Genomic DNA, 17307 nt, shown 5'->3' with positions numbered 1-17307 from the left:
TATTGGGGCGTAGTGTGCCTCTTGAAGGAAGGCTAGTTGGATAGTGTGTCTGGACAGATAAGCTAGGATATGATGTCCCTTCTGAGGGTTAAAAAGCCCTATCACATTCCAGGATAGACAGTTAAGGCACAGACCGGAGCTACACTCACCTGTGGAGGTCATGTGCACAGAGCAACACAGTTCACAGCAACATGCATTTGTGGTAAGAGCCACACCATCAGCAACGTAAAGAAACATTACTCTGTACCAAAAGTAAACAAAACAATTAACTATTAAGAACATTCCCTCCCTAACCCCCCCACACACATCGGATACACAAAAAGAATCACCCAGGGAATCCCAATTGAAATTCAACAGCAAGGAGAGACAAGGGAGAGGGGGGAGGGAGGAAAAGAAGGGAGCAGGAGAACATCGTGAGGGGGTTAGGCAACACTCCGCCATCTATATAAGGTAGGCATAAAGAGCTGGATCATTTCCTCTTTATGTATAACTGTTACACAGCTAGGAGCCTTCGAGGCCGAGCATTTCCGCATGATATATGCATGACTTACAAACCATGTACAATATTCCTCAACAGTTGTAAATACAGTTTGGGGGTCTCTTCTGTGTCATGCCAGGCAGGAGGGATGTCCCAATCGCACAAAGAACCATGGAGTGGTCACTAGATGTTAGGAGCTGGGGTTTTGGTCACCAGCAGGTTAGTGAAACTTGTTTGCGGTCTGTTGCTGCTCTCAGCCATCTCTAACCGCTTCTGAACAGTAGGTTGCGCGTTCTCCAAGGTGGAGATTTGTTGCTTGGCTCCTCAGATTCAGGTATTTTGTGCCTCCAGGCTCCCATGAATGTCATCTAATCGGGTGGTAAGGGTGACCAGGTGGACGTCAATGGCCCAAAAACCGGCCCACAATTTGGCCAAGATTATGGCTGTGCCGTCTATCATGCCTAGGAGTGTTCTTGGCCTCGAAGTTTAATTGGCAATTTCGTATTCAGCCATGTATGAGCAGGCACAGCAAAACACCAAGATGAGCCACAGTGGGTGGGGTGCTCCAGTGCCCCATGCTGACTCACTCTCAGCATTTGGGTTACAAAGCAGTGGGGCGAGTGCCCCCCATATTGAGTGATCGGGCCTACCACCCGATCACTCAATATGGGGGGCACTCGCCCCACGTGTATTTGATTAGCAGTGCAGCAGTTGATGGTCCTCTGGCATCGGTGGGCCAGTGAAAGGGGAGAGGTGTGTGGTATCTCATATCACACGGCTAGCATAAAACATCAGGCCGCAAGCGGTTGCGATATCTTCCCCTGCATTGGAAAAATCAGAGTCTGCAGGGGGGGGATGTGCGGCCCAGGCATGCTTGAGGAGCCACTGTGATTGATTCTTTTAGAGAAAGTCTGCCAGGATCACAGGGCGCGCCCCACCCCACGAGCCATCCGCTGTAGTACTCGTTTCAACCCACAAGTGACCGCTGTAGGAAGTCTCAACACGGCCCTCTCTTTGACTAGACAGGTCCGCTCTTCATTAAACAAGTACGGTGCAGGAGCCGGCCATCGGCCAGCTCCGCGCTCTCCGGGCCCCGCTCTCAGGCTCACCCGAGACCCCTGTCTTCTCTGGGCCTCCAAAGGCCACGTCAGGCTCGGGAGAGCGTCGGATCCTTCCCAGCACAGTGGGCACCACTCAAGCCAGCAAGCGGCTCATCCCGCGACCGCACGTCCACGCTACTGGCTCCTATGCGTGCTGTCATTTTTGTGGGCGTGGAAGAGGCAATGGGCGGATTTTTTGTGCGACGTCTCCAGAGCTTCTGAGTCAAGCAGATATCTTGGTTGCTGGCTTGGCCACGCCCTGAGTAATTTAGGCCTTTAATTAAGTTTACTGCCTTTTGCTTATTGACAAAATCAGAGTATAACCGCTTTGCCATGCCGGACGTTTTGCTGCTGTGCGGGAGAATTTGACGCATGTGCAGATCAGAAGGCCCCCGGCAGTCTGACGCACCACCCACAATGACGTCATGCGGCCGGGGGCCGCCCAATGCATGGAAGTGGATAAGTTGATACTAAAAAACAGTAGTAAGTCCATCACCATACATGGCCAACAACTGGTACTGCAACACGCTCCTGTAGAAAATAATGGAGGTAGGGAATGTAAAAAAAAAACATAGGGAAAGGCAGGCAGTTACTTGTTTCCATGATTGCGAGTGTGAATGTGTACGGAGTAATTGTAAATGAGGGTGAACCAATGCGAGGAGGGAAAAGTGACATAAGAGTACACTACGCTGTGATATGTCGGTTGGTGTAATGCCGCACTTGCATTGGTGAGTTGTCACCGATGCTTTAGGGTGTTACAAGATCTGTTTAGAGGAGATAGAGGTGTGGTAACTCAAGTCGGTTGGGAAGCACCACCCGAGGATACCTTGGCACATTATATTGCAACGAATGTGGGTCTCCATACTATAGTTCGGCTTCAAAATTGGCAAAAGATTACTGAAAAGGAGGGGGAATTGTCTTTTCCACAGCACAAGTCATTCCATTTGGATGTATTACACCAGCTGAGGGGAGTGATGTCTTCATAACAGCCCCCACCTAGTACAACACAGTTTGGGTCATTAAACACTTGGATATATGAGCAACACACATGAAGAATGGGGAAAAATCGCAGAGAAGAATGAGGAAATCGATGAAGGCATACCAGGAGGCAAGATGGCACACACAGCTGAAGAGATGGAGGGTAGACACCATTGAGGGAGAAATTCTGTATCCACTATCAGTGGAAGGATGAAAGAGTAACAGAAGGGCAAATGGTGGAATTGATTCAAAAGATAGCCTGATAGATACATTTTTAGCAGAGCATCCCCCATCATACAATCCTTTTTCAGAGGAAGGAAGATGGGTACTTGCACATGCAGTGAGCATGGAAAGAACGGAAGCACCACAGCCAGCCCCTAGAGTGAGAGTAGTGGAAAGGATTTTGACAGGGGCAGAGGTAACAGAAAGGCTAGCCATTGGAGAGGTTGAGACGAGCGGAATCTGCACTGCCATATGGCTACCGGAAGCCCTTATGATACTGGTCACCATTGGACCTGTTGTTTTGGTGCATGACCCAAACCTAGCAGCATATAACAACAGTCAGGACAAGGAGAAAGAATACATTGAGGGAAATAGGACAAGGGATGGGAAAGATGATTTCCAAGTACCCGTGGAGACGAGTGCACCATTGCTAGCAACCACAGACCCTTCGAGGGTGTGCGTGGGGTCTAAAACAGTGCAAAGTGATTCATTGGTATATTCCTAGTCAGATTTGAGAATCTGGGTACCCCTAGCCAGAGGTCCATTGGGAAGGATATCAGAGGTAGAAACAAGTCAGGGAGCTTATGGAGGTGAGCATGCCTCGCAGGATACAGTATACAAAGATAAACGGAGGGATTAGAGTTGTGAAAAGGAAGGACAGACATGTGCAACAAATCAGAGAACAATCAAGGCTACCATAAGGGCAAAATTCTTAGATGTAGTGAAACTGAAAGCAGAAAGCGATGAGATAATTGATGGAAACTTGCCATCAGAGAGGGTTGAGCTGTATGAGCCAGATGAGTTGTTGTTTGTGGCAAAGGGTATTACCCTTAAGGCAAGGAGGGCGCTCGAAAAATTAACCAAAATTGCTCGAAAGTATGATGTGGATCTGACCAAAACAAAAGCCTTGCAGGGAAATCATAGATTGAATTATAGCGATCAGGAATTGGAAGAGAAATTAGTGCAGTGTTTCAAAACTCATATCTGAGAGTTGGTCATAGCAATGCATAGGTGGGTCATGCTTTACAAGTGGGAAGAAAGGTGTTCTAACAAAAAGAGTGTCAACACGGGAATAGGAGATATGCCGCTGCCCGGAAGGGGAGTCACTGGAGTAGGGGTATACCCAGTGCACGAAGTATCGAACGGAGGATATGTGCATGTGCCCTGGAGCAGGGTTGATTTAACATCATTCACAAACAATTTTCCTTGTTTGATATTGTGGTCCCAAGTGATTTATTGGTTGTAAGTAAGGTTGCGGTCAATTGGCCATCTACTGAACTAGAGAGAGATCCAGTAACACATGGACCTTCACCTGAGGTCATGAAACATTTTGAGTAAGTGATCACATGGTTGCAATCCAAGGTTGTGCCACATGATATTGATTGGGTCAAGATAGACCGAACTACCCAAGAGCCCATGGAAACAATACATGCTTACAATGACAGGCTCCTACATGTCTTCAAGCAGTATAGTGGGCTGCCTACTTTAGACCCAAAGGATATTGGACAGTTTGTTTCCAAGTTTGTGTCAGAATTAAGTCCAGAGATTAGTTTTACGATTCAACAATATTTGATATGCTGGCAAAACAAATCTGTGGAAAAAAAATCCACAATATGCCAAATATTGTAGTGATGAGGTGGAGTCCATACAGAAGAAGATGAGGAACAAGTTAATGCTAGTGCAGATGAGAAATGCAGATAGAGGAGAGCAGACCCAGACAGTTAGAGGAACATTGGGTCAGAGATAAGGGAGTAACCAGGGAGGGATGAAAAATATGTTGACTCCTGTGGGACACGGAAGGGGTGGGGGAATAGATCCCAGGACAGGAGTAGACAAAGACACTTTAAAGAAGACCACTGCCGGTCATTATTGCCATAAATCGGGCATTGGAAGTGTGAGTGTAGGGCAAATCCAGCAAATCAGATACAAAATGAAGAGATAATAAGAGTACTTGATGTTTTGAATACTGTAACAAGGCCTAGATCTATGAACATTGGTGGTACGCAGATGCAGGAACCCCAACGGACTCAGATACAGGTACCCCAACCTCTGTGAATCCCCCAGAGTAACCAAGTGTACCAACAGATGCCTTGCATTGAAGCAGTCGATGACTTTGATCCGGACCCCTCATTATGACAGTGCACAAGTGGGGAGGGAGGAAGATTGCACACTTGGAGCAGTCTTTGAGGTAGACCAGGGAGAACTGTATGTGGAGGCAGATGTTGATGGTCATACCTTTACATTCTTGATTGATACTGATGCTACCCGTTCAACTGTAAGGTTTAAAGTGGTCCCAAACCTATAGATCTCGGGACAATCCAGGTTGCAGAAGTTGCTACTAAAAGGATGATAAATCCCTTTACAGATGATCTACCTGTAAGGATAGGAATATTCCAAGATCGACACCAGTTTGTGGAGTGCGATTCGAGTCCAGTCTGACTGTTTGGACGTGATGTTTTGTGCAAGCTAAATTCTACTTGCTATTGCACGCCCGAGGGAGTAGAATTACAGACCAATTATGCCAATATTGCATTTAAATTGGTGAATCAAAATGTGCAAAAATGATTCCTGCGCTATTGGTGGAGGAATTGCCACGTAACTTGAGAGAGTGTCTCTCTGGTAGTATGGAACTTCACAGGTGAGGATATTGGATTGATTCGAGGGGTTGAGCCAGTTCAGATACAGGTCAAGCCCAATGCTGAATTTCCGAGAACACCACAATATAACCTGACCTCTGAAACAATAGCAGGAATTACACCTGTGATTAAGTTATTGATTGTGCAGGGCATCCTAAATGAGAGTCTTAAGTGAGTCCATGCTACTCACCTATAATGAGGCTGCAGAAGCAGAGCGGGAAGTACCGGATCTTACAGGACCTGCGAAAGGTCAACGCGATCGGGGTCCCATGTTGTCCTGTGGTACCAAATATATCTGTGATATTGTCTCATATCCCTTTTGAAGCAGAGTGTTTTACTGTCATTGACTTGTGTCAATCATTCTTTTTGATACCCATACATGAGGATAGCCACTTTTTATTTTCTTTCTGGTTGGGAAACCGTGTGTCAACTGGTGTTGTATCCCACAAGGGTATACTGAGGGTGCATCTATTTTCAACCGGATCTTGAAAAAGGACCTTGAGAGCCTAGTGTTGCCCCAAAACTCAGTGCTTTTGCAATACATAGACGATCTCTTGATGGCTGCTGAAATTGAGGATGCTTGTATGATTGATATTGTCGCTCTGTTGAATCACCTGGCAGAAAATGGACACAAGATGTCCCAAGCAAACTTCAGTATTGTTTGCCAGAGGTACAGCATTTGGGTCATCGCATTGAGAAAGGCAAGATCAAGGTGTTACTTGATTGCATTGAAGCAATCATGCAGATGAACCAACCCACTACACAAAACGAAGTTCAAATGTTTTTGGGAATGGTTGACTACTGTAGACAATGGATTCCCAACTTCTCACTGAAGGCAAATCCTTTGTTGTGATTGACTCACAAAGACATGAGTGAACTGGTACCATGGGACAACAACTGTTTGGTTGCCTTCCTGGGGCTGAGGGAGAGCCATTGTCATGCTCCAGCTCTAGGAATGCCAGATTACAACAAAGCGTTTTAACTGTTTTGTAGAGAGAGGGAGGGTTGCTCACTAGCAGTCCATACTCAGACACATGGGGTGTCCGTAGACCAGTGACCTACTTTTATGCTTTGTTAGACCCTGTGGCTTCTGGGTTGCCCGGATGTCTGAGATTTGTTGCTGCAACAGGTGTCAGCATTGAAAGGTGCCAAAGTATTGTGATGGGTCATCCTGTTACTGCTTATATTTCGCACTTAGGGCCTCATTAGGATGGCGGTTTTTCCGCATCCTCCGGGCCGGCGGAAGTGTCCGCCGGCCTGGAGGATGCGGAAAAACTGAGGCGGAGACTCCAAAGACCCACCGCCAAATTAGGATTGCTGGTGGGTCTGGAAATCCGTCCGCCGCTTTTCTGCCGCGGTCGGCTTCCGACCGCGGCGGAAAAGCTATAACATGGCAGGCGGTGTCTATGAGACACCGTCCGCCATATTATGATGTTGGTGTAAATATGCTTTTCCACAGCGGCTTTTCCGCCATGGAAAAGCATACGGACATTCACTTTGGGGGCCCGTTGCGGGCCCCCTGGGTGAATGGGGGGTGGGGGGTGCACATGGGGGGTACCTATGGTACCCCCCTGCATTTGCGTACACAAAGCAGCAGGCACCGTGCGGTGCCTGCCGCTTTGTGCATGTAAATGCAACACATGCATTTTTAACATTGCGGCGGGTGCAGCTTGAAGCTGCACCCGCCGCAATGATAAAAATAGAGGATGTGACCGCCACCCTGGCGGTCACATCCTAATCAGCACGGAGGGAACGCCGCAGCCCCTGCGGACGTTCCCTCCTCCTCAAGGGTGGCGGACGGACGCAAGTCCGTCCGCCATCCTAATGAGCCCCTTAGTTGAGCTCCTGCAAACGAGAACCAAAACACAGAATTTGACTAACAATTTTATTATTTACTTATTTATTGATGTGTTTTATGGAGCGTGAACTTGACCCGTTAGGGTATCAGAGCGCTTTACAGGAGAGCAAAGCAATATATAGAAGACTTTAAATATACATAGGGGGAAAGAAGAGCACGTATTTACAATTACATAATCAGTTACCAAGACGAGATACAATATTTACAGATTACGTTTACAATTATTCAAGCCAGGCCCCAAGGTTCTGAAGGGATGACAAGGTAGTACGAAGGGAGGTAGTGGATGGCCATAGGTCAGGCCATAGTGGTGATTAACGCGATAAGTGGCAGAGAAATTTGCCCATAAGGAAGGTTTTGGCATCCTTTTTGAAGCGAGACAGAGAGGGGATTCGTCTGATGTCGGATGGGAGAGAGTTCCATATTCTTGGAGCCGCCCCTGAGAAGCCCGATTGTACGTTTTTTTTTCCGAAAGTGTGCAGGTTGGAGCAAGAGGTCACTAGAAGATCGGGAATTTCTGATTCCTCCAGAGATCACAAGTTTCTGAGTCAGATAAGCAGGGAAGTTAGAGTATAAAGCTTTGTGTGTGATGCATGCTAGTTTGAGTCATATTCTTGCCTCCAGGGGAAGCCAGTTGGGAGCTTTCAGGTGTGGGGAAATATGATCGTATTTCCTTGTGCCGGTTAAGTAGTCTGGCGGCTGCATTGAGGCAGGCTTTAAGAGGTGCCAGGGAGATCTTAGGTAAACCTGAGAGGGTTGAACAGCCGTATTCCAGTCTAGAGATGACGAGTGCTTGGACTGCATTTTTCAGGTTGGGAGGATCGAGGAAGGGTTTCAATTTCCTAATGTAACTCAGGTGGAATCTGGCTGTTTTGGCCATCAAATTGATGTGGTCCCGCATGTTCAAATTAATATCAAGAGTAATTCCCAGGGATTTAGCCAAGTTCACAATGGTCGGAGGGCAATTTAAGGCTGTGATAGCCTTAATCCATGAATGCATCTCCAGGTGGATATTGGGAGGGGAGATCAGGAGAAATTCTGTTTTCTTTGCATTAGGTTTAAGTTGATTAGATGCGAGCCATTGGGCAGTGAGTTTTAGGGCTTCGTTCAGGGAGAGAATCTCTTCGAGAGAAGAGGTTTTGATGTAGATCTGGGTGTCATCTGCGCACACATGATAGGAGATGTTATCTGCGCGTAATACTTTGGTAAGCGGTTCTAGGTAAAGGTTGAAAAGGGTGGGGGACAGGGTTGATCCTTGTGGGACTCCAACCGTGACCGGGGAAGGTGAAGATAGGTTGCCATTGATTAGGAATCCCTGTGACTGGTTGTGGAGGAAGGACCTAAACCAATCTAGAATAGTGCCATCCAATCCCATCCTGAGTCTGAGGCGTTCGAGAAGTTTTTCATGGTTGACTGTGTCGAAGGCCGAGGATAGGTCCAGAAGGATTAAGATACAAGTTTTACCTTGGTCAAGGGCTTGGAGGGCATCATCCACGATATGGAGCATGGTGGTTTCGGTGCTATTCCCTGGTCTAAATCCAGATGGAAATCATCAAGCAGGTGGAAGTTGTTGATATGGTGACTTAGTTGCTGTTGCACACATTTCTCCAGCACCTTAGCTAAGAATAGGATGTTGGTGATGGGTATGAAGTTGTCGGGGGCGGCTGGATCCAGCGACTGCTTTTTCAAAATGGGGAGGACTTGGCCGGCTTTTAGAGAGTCAGGCATCATTCTCTGCTGGAGGGAGGCATTGATTATTGTAGTCCAACTGGGAATAATGGATTGGGCAACGGCAGCTAGGCCGTTGGTGGGGAGCAGGTCATTAAAATTGTTGTTCGAGTTTAAGGTAGCAAGGATTTTAGAGAGGGAGTCTTCGTCGTAGTCTTTGAAGACAGTCCAGTGAGCATGATTTTTGGGTGGAGCCTGTGGGTGTGACACGGTGGAAGACGGCAGGTCAGGAAGGGGTTTAAGGTGTGTGATGGAACTGAGTTCATTTCCAAGGGCTAAGATTTTGCCAGCGAAGAAGGGAGAGAATTCCTCTGAGGATAAAAGCGATTTGGGGCGTTTCTTTTGATGTTTTGGCTAGTTTATTAGATTGGTGTTTGACAAGTTAGAAGAGCGTGTGGGGGTCTGTTCTTGGCTTTATCTAGTTCAGTCCTGAAGAAGTCTTTTTTCGAATTGAGTATGTTCCTGTTGTAGACATTTCTGACCTGGCGGAAGAGTTTTAGATGTGCGGTAGAGGGGTGCTGTCTCCAGGATCTTTCAACTTGCCGGAGGGCTCTCCTCTCATTATTGAGGGATCCCGTGAACCAGGGGTTTCTGTCATTGATTTGGGTTCTTTTCAGTTTAAGTGAGGCTAAGTCGTCCAGGATGTTTGAGATAGTAGCAGAGTACTGATCGTTGAGGCCACTGACTGTGTGTTATGTGAAGGGGCAGGTCGGATTTGCATCGGGCCTCAAGGGTAAGCCTCAATAGGCTTACCCGATATGAACAGGCCTCTGAAAATTTTACTTTGAAAAGATGCTCTATGTTAAACCCTGCTACGTTGATGCTGATTCCAAACACTGAAGATTAAGATTGTTGGACTATGACTGTCTCAATATCACTGCACTTTGCACGTAAACAAGACCTGTCATTGTTGATGAACCTTTGCCTGAGTCAGACCAAATCCTTTTTGTTGATGGCTCATGTCTGAGAGACAATGCTGGGTATTTGAGAGCAGTGTTTGCTGTCTGTACTATTTCCGGAGTGGTGGAAGCTGCTTGTTTACAGGGATTACGCTTGGCACAATTTACTGAAATTATTGCCTTTGACATCTGCATGTCTCGTTTCTGATCAAATGCAAGTCACCATCTGCACCGATAGCCAATATGGGTTCAGTTTGGTTCATGACTTCGACAGGTATGGTCCCAGAGGGGGTTCTTAACATCATCAGGATCTCCTATCAGAAATGGGGAATATGTGAGACAACTATTGGAAGCTTTGCAGTAAACTAAGGAAGTGGCAGTAGTGAAATGCGCATCTCACGGGAGGGGGAAATACTTTGTCACCGAGGGGAACCGCTATGCGGATGAAGTTGGGCTCTTTTGTGCTATACGTGCTTGCATTTTTAGTGGAGACTACATAAGAGAGAGCACAGAGGAGATCAAGCTCAGCATGATGTTGGCCATAGCAGACATTTGGGATGAGGTCAAACTTTTGCAGGAAGAAGTGTCAGAACGGGAAAAAAACTGTTTAGAATAGAGCAGGAGGTGAGAAACGAGAGGATGGAATTTGGGTCTCGACAGATGAGAGAGCAGTGTTACCGTATTGCCTTTGCAGTCCTATGGCAAGACAGATTCATGGAGCAGTACATCAAGGGAGGGGTGCTAGAGTGCGAGTGTTCAAACAGACTTGGTTTAACCCAAAACTCCAGGTGTATGTCAAAGCGGTGTGCCACAGGTGTGTTACATGGCGATACAAAAGGGGATGATGGACGGAGCGTTTGAGCAAATCAAACACTCACCCCCAGTCAACTGATCTGGGTTTAATCCATCACCAATCTTTAGCCCACTCAGCCACCCCATTTCAGACATGGTTATATGCAAATCAGTCTGACCCTGTGCCTCATCGGAACAGTCCAGCCCGAACTGCCAAGCCATGTCTTCCATGGACCAGAAACAAGCATCCTAGGACCGGTTTCAGATTCATAATCCTCATCAGCCAGGCTATCTTGAATCCAGTGGCCAAGTGAGCGAGGGACTCACATCTGAGCATACACTGCCACACTTAGGGCGAACAAAGCGATACAAAAGGGGATGATGGACGGAGCGTTTGAGCAAATCAAACACTCACCCCCAGTCAACTGATCTGGGTTTAATCCATCACCATTCTTTAGCCCACTCAGCCACCCCATTTCAGACATGGCTATATGCAAATCAGTCTGACCCTGTGCCTCAGGGGAACAGTCCAGCCCGAACTGCCAAGCCATGTCTTCCATGGACCGGAAACAAGCATCCTGGGACCGGTTTCGGATTCATAATCCTCATCAGCCAGGCTATCTTGAATTCAGTGGCCAAGTGAGCAAGGGACTCACGTCTGAGCATACCCTGCCACACTTAGGGCGAACAAAGCGATACAAAAGGGGATGATATCCGGAGCGTTTGAGCAAATCAAACACTCACCCCCAGTCAACTGATCTGGGTTTAATCCTAACCAATCTTTAGCCCACTCAGCCACCCCATTTCAGACAAGTGTGTTACATGTCAGCAAATAAATGCTGGAAAGAAGATGCTAGTTGCTTTGATTCGCTTTGGGAGGTTGGGAGGCCCCTTAGACAAAATTCAGGTAGATTTTGTTGAGTTGCCTAGGTGCAATGCACTGACATATATCTTAGTGATAGTGTGTGTCTTCTCATGATGCGTTGAGACATACCCAACTAGAAGGTGTGATAGTCTCACTGTAGTAAAGCTATTGCTTAGAGGTGGTTCAGAATTCCAACTTGAATAGAGTTGGATAGAGGAACTCAATTCTACAATGAGATCATGAAGCTGTTGCGTGCTGCCTTACAAGTTGATCAGAGACTGCACTGTAGTGGAAGTTCAGAGGCATCAGGCCTGGTGGAGCAAATCAATGGGACTATCAAGATGAGGGTGGCAAAATTGTGTTTGTCAACATCTTTGAATTGGCCTGATGCGTTGCCCTTGGTGTTGATGACTTTGTGAGGCACTCCAAATAGGAGAACCGGCCTATTGCCTCATGAACTTCTGATAGGGAGAGTGATGCGTTTGCCTGCGGTGCCAGCTGCAGCTTTGTTAAACATCACCAGTTATCTGGCCCTTGATTATTGCAAAGAATTGGCTAATGTGGTTCGTGCTGTGTCTCACCAGGTTGAAGCTATGACTGCACCCACCTCTAGGATCTCTTGCACGACCTGTGCCCAGGAGACCGGGTGCTGGTTCCCAAGCACGTAAGGAAGAACTGCCTTGATGCACGCAACAGGGGTCCATATCAAGTGATCTTGGTGACAAACACGGCTGTGAAGACTGGAGGTTTGCCAAACTGAATCCACGCCACACCCGCAGAGTTCCAGAACCCTCGGAAGAAACAGCTCTCGTCCCTGAAGAAAGTTCAGCTGTGGTCGCAAGGCTGGGAGAGAGGGCAAGTCAAGCTGTGAGGGTTTTCAAAGAGGTTGGATACTCACCTGGTTGAGCTGAGGGGGTCAAATTACACAAGGCCCAGGTATAGACTATGAGGGAGACGGTAACAATGGGAGCGGTAATGAGTCAGACACAGCTGAAAAGACTGCTTTGAGACTTGGTCAAGTGCTGTAGAGAAGAACTGGAACTAAGAAAGAACTTGGCCGATGAGACAAGGAAGACTGAAGTGGAAATAGATCTTGCTCCAATCTCTGAAACATCTGAATCGGAACAAAGCGACACCTAACAAGTTCATCCTGAGCTGAGAAAATCAAGTACAGTAAGAGTACCGAATCAGACGTACACTGCTCAGGAGTAGACCTACCTGATTGCGAACACAGGGAGCATTGAGGTCTAGGAGGCTGAGGTCTGGAAGAGTGAGACAAGGTATTTCAATGCTGATAGTCTAAATTGAACTGTTGGTACCTAAAGTGGAAACTTACAGAGTTCTAACCCTTACGGTACCCGAACCTCCATGGTTGAGTGGCTTCAGGAACCTGGTCAAAGTGAACTTTCATTTCCAACCATTGGTTTCCAACCTTCGATGCAAGAGATGGCAGTGTTCCGTTGTGAAATCTTGCAGTGTGTAATTGAAGCACTTTGCTTCGATCTCATACATGATGTAAATTGAACTATAATAATGTTTGAGATTTTAAGAAGATAACCTAGGCCTGAGTGAAAAAAAGAAAATAAATAGGAACTTTTCCGTAGAAGAAGAAAGAGGGCTACGGAAGTCTTTGTCCGTGAAATTAATATTGTAACAGACTGAATACGAAGAAGTTCCAGAAAACTAAGTCATTGTGTATGACCTTTAAGCTTAATGAGTGGAAGCCAAAGAAGAGACTTTGACTAATCCTCATACAAGCTTCAATCCGAACTTGATTTAAAATGGAGTCTGGAAATTCGAACCAGAGACAGAAATGTATAACAGGCACACTTATAGTAGGTGTAGGCATAATTATAGCAATAGTTATTACTGTATCCATGGTTAAGTCACAAGAAGCAAAGGTTGAAGGGGAGGGAATACAAGGGACATCCACACCTTCTACCTTCTACCTCAAGCATTGAGAAAGATACCTCAAAATCCTAGAAGGCATGATAGAAGAAAATATTCGCTTATTGCATGTAGGTTTATTTAAAGGTGATTACATTTTGAATGCACATGCGAAGCTGTTGTATGAGTATGTGAGTACAATAGATGTGAGTAATTGTTATCTATGCATGCAGTTACCCGTGTCAGTAGAGGAGGGAATCAGATATCACCACCTTCCCCTGACATTTGGTATTACTTGTAGTGTACTGCTCAGTATGTTTTATGGCAAGGGACATTTTGAGTACCACTTTTCTAACTGCAATATAGTGCTTCCAGAGGTTTCAACCTACAAGCATTCGAACAAGTATGATTATTATAAACAAGAAGAGAGAATGGACAAGTACTTTGTTCCTATTGTCACATTAGATACAGCTTACACCCACTGACACAACCAACACAACTTGACGTGCACATTGACTGACATCGAAAAGAAATGTGTGGACCAAATAGAAGATAGAAATAGGTAATCCCTATTTAGACCAGATCTTAACGACAAAAAGATTGAGTGGACAAAAGAGGAGTTAACCTACAATGCAAAGGGAAGTTTTGGTCCAATAGCTCTGGAATTACAGCAACAAGGAAAGCTTTGCATTATACAGCCACGGACATAATATGATAAGGTATTTTGTGGGAGAGAGTGTAAGTGATCATGCCTTCCTGACTGAAGACTGTGAAGAAGTCTTTACAGGATGTAATAAATGTGGTGCCGAATGTGTATTTTGTGTGTGGAAGGAACACTTATGTATGATTGTCTCTGAAATATATCATGTGAAGGATATGTTGGCGCTGGAAAGGAAGCAGTTCCATTGGAGGAAACAGAATAAACGTGCAAGAGAGTTTGTGGGAGATACGTTTGGAGCAATGATACCGAGTTTGGGAGTGGTTTTGAATGACATGAAGATTAGAAAGTTGGCAACCCTTGTGGATAAATTGTTAATGAATACAGCTCAGTCCTGCTTATAGATGGGAAGATGGTTTTGATAAGGGCTATGCCTATTGAAAATTGCCTTGCCTTAGACATATTGGTAGCAAATGAGGGTGAAGTCTGTAAAATGCTGAGGGTTCAACAGTGTTGTACTTATATCCCAGACCATAGTAAGGATCTGAGGAAATACATAAAGTAACATCACTGATATACATCAGGAGACACATGATCTGGCAACTGAGGGAATATGGGATAAAATTGGCCAGAGATTTGGAAGGGTTGGAAGTTGGTTTGCTAATCTTGGAAAGGGAATTCTTGGCTATATCTTGAAACCGATCCTAATAGTTGCGATTTGTGTCCTTGTATTGTTGGGTGCTATCAGAGCTTACAAGGGGCACAGAGCAAGACAGGTTGAGAATTCTCTTAGACAGGAGGAGGAGAAAATGGAGAGACTGCAGGACAGTCACTATGAGAATCACAAGAATATAAAGAAATTTAGACAGGGGTAAATTGCTACTACCTCTGTTTAGGTCGGTCTTCTCTGCAGGGAGTTTTCTGGAGGAAAAATGTTGATTATGATGACAAAAACTATTTTGCGATTCGCAATTAAATTGACTCGCAAAATAGTGTTTAGTGACTCGCTATTAGGAAGGGACATTCCCTTCCTAATAGCAAACTTAAAGCCATGTACCAATGTTTTGCAACCGCAATTGCCATAGCAAAACACTCACAAATTACCACCTTTTCGAGAGGGTGGTAATGCAGTCGCAAATGGGAAAGGGTCCCCAGGGGACCCCTTCCCCTTTGTGACTGGCTCAGAAATATTTTTTAAGGGCAGGTAGTGGTCCCTGAGACTACTACCTGCCCTTAAAAAATTAAACGAAAAAGTTAAATTTTTTTAAATTAAATGCATCCCATTTTCTTTTAATGAAAACCGAATGCATTTTGAAAAACAAACTGCTTTATTGAAAAGCAGCCCCAGACATGGAGGTCTGCTGAGCCCAGCAGGCAGCCATCCCTGAGTGGGCCAGCCATTTTTTATAGGGTCGCAAATTGCGAGTGGCTCACTAATATTCATGAGCCTCACATTTTGCGACCTCATTGGGAATCACGATCAGTGTCTCTGACACTGTAATACATTGTAAATTGGCCTCGCAATTGGCGTCTCGCAATCGAGAGCTAATTGCGAGATGCAATTTACAATAGTTGTACATCTGGCCCATAATCATTTATGGAGATTCATGTAATGTGTGTATTTTGATAGTTCATAAACGTGTGTCTTTAAATGTGTGTACTGATCTTATGTTAGCAGAAGGTTTGGTAGGCCTAACTTTTGTTTCTCCATGTTCGCTCTGAGGATGAAGGTTTCTAATTAGATTTTATGTGCTTGTGGAATTCTCTCTTTTCCTGTTTCATTGCAGGTGCGGGAATTTGACCTCATTAGTTTGAATAATGTCTTTGTGTTAGGAGTTGGACATACCTAGGGAGGAAAGGATGCCTTTGAACAAGCAGAGTCGATAAAGTACGAGGAAGACGTTCATGTTTGGAAAGGCCTGGGAACCAAGGTCACCGAGCAAGAGATTGGACGTCCATTGCTTAATGGAAAGATACCTAACAAAAGGTGTCTAAATGGATGAAGTGGTCTTGTGATGTATTTGGGGTGTCAAATTCGAACTTTGAATTAGGGATAGGGACAGAGTCCGCACTCACTTCTGCCTTACCCGAAGAAAAGAGAGCATCTTAGAACAAGCTCTGTGGCTGTATGCTACTCGACCCAATTGATGTGAGTGTGCTTCTTAGGAAGTCCTTACGTGCTGACAACTTTAAGGGAGCTTGCTTGGGGTAATCTAAGTAGGGATGTCACCTTATGGATAGTGTAGGGACAGACTAATGCTCTTTACTTATAAACCACCAATGAAGAAATCTCTTGATCTGGTCTCCATTATTATTTGTGTCTTGATACTTGAATATGTGATTCTGTGCATGTTGCACTGTCTAAATTTAGTTTGAAGATTTTGTTTTTATTAGTGCCCATGTATCTTTACACTCTAGTTATGAGATGCTTGTATGTTCAATTGTTCAAGGTGTTTTAATAAATATACTAAAATTGGATTAGGAGTCTGTATTTACTTGGTTATGAATATAGGTAATATATAATTGGCAGATGAGTTTTTCTCGCCTCCACACTGTTAAAGCAGGAAACAAGGAGCCATTGGCCAGGCGATCCAGGGTAAGTCTAGAATGTCGAACCCGGCTCCTTCACCCTGTACAATGAAGGACCAGCATACATCAAGGCACGCAAGACCATTCACTAACTGACCAGACACCTACTATCTGCCCCCTCTTCCTCGCAGATACCCCCTGGATCCATTTGACCAACATCGGAGGACACTCTTTCTCCCACCTGGAGACCTGGTGGGAGAAAGAGTGTCCCTGGCGACCAAAGCTCAGAACTGCCTTCCCCTGCACCTCAGGACCACCCCATTGCTCCAGCAATTCAGGAAAGAACTCAAGACCTGACTGTTAGAATGAATAAACCACAACACAGCAGCTAGCAACTCCAGCGTCTTGAGACCCTCCCGAGAGATTTGCTGCGCTTTATAAATAACTGATTGATTGACTGAGAGCTAGACTCTTTCAGCCCACGTCGGCTTTTCAATAAAATCTGGCCTTTTCAAATGGATTTCATTTCTGGATCCCACCTTGTGCTTCGGTGTTTTATTCAGATCGCATGGAGAATTGCGAGCGGTGTTGCACCTCTTACCACTGTGAAGGCAAAGGATCACTACTTGACTAGTCACAGAGTTACTCGCCTACTCGAAAAGCAGAGGTGAATCATTTAC

The 17307-nt window shown here is 45.6% G+C and overlaps 1 protein-coding gene across 1 annotated transcript in view; it reads right to left on the bottom strand.

Moving 5' to 3' along the window:
- The window catches only part of LOC144773620 (TRPM8 channel-associated factor homolog), a 206026-nt gene that overhangs the window by 22040 nt on the left and 166679 nt on the right, over positions 1–17307 (bottom strand). The gene's annotated exons all lie outside the window — the stretch shown is intronic.

The sequence above is a fragment of the Lissotriton helveticus genome, chromosome 8, assembly GCF_964261635.1.
Source record: "Lissotriton helveticus chromosome 8, aLisHel1.1, whole genome shotgun sequence".
Classification (NCBI taxonomy): domain Eukaryota; kingdom Metazoa; phylum Chordata; class Amphibia; order Caudata; family Salamandridae; genus Lissotriton; species Lissotriton helveticus.
This window is presented reverse-complemented; position numbering and strand designations above follow the sequence as displayed.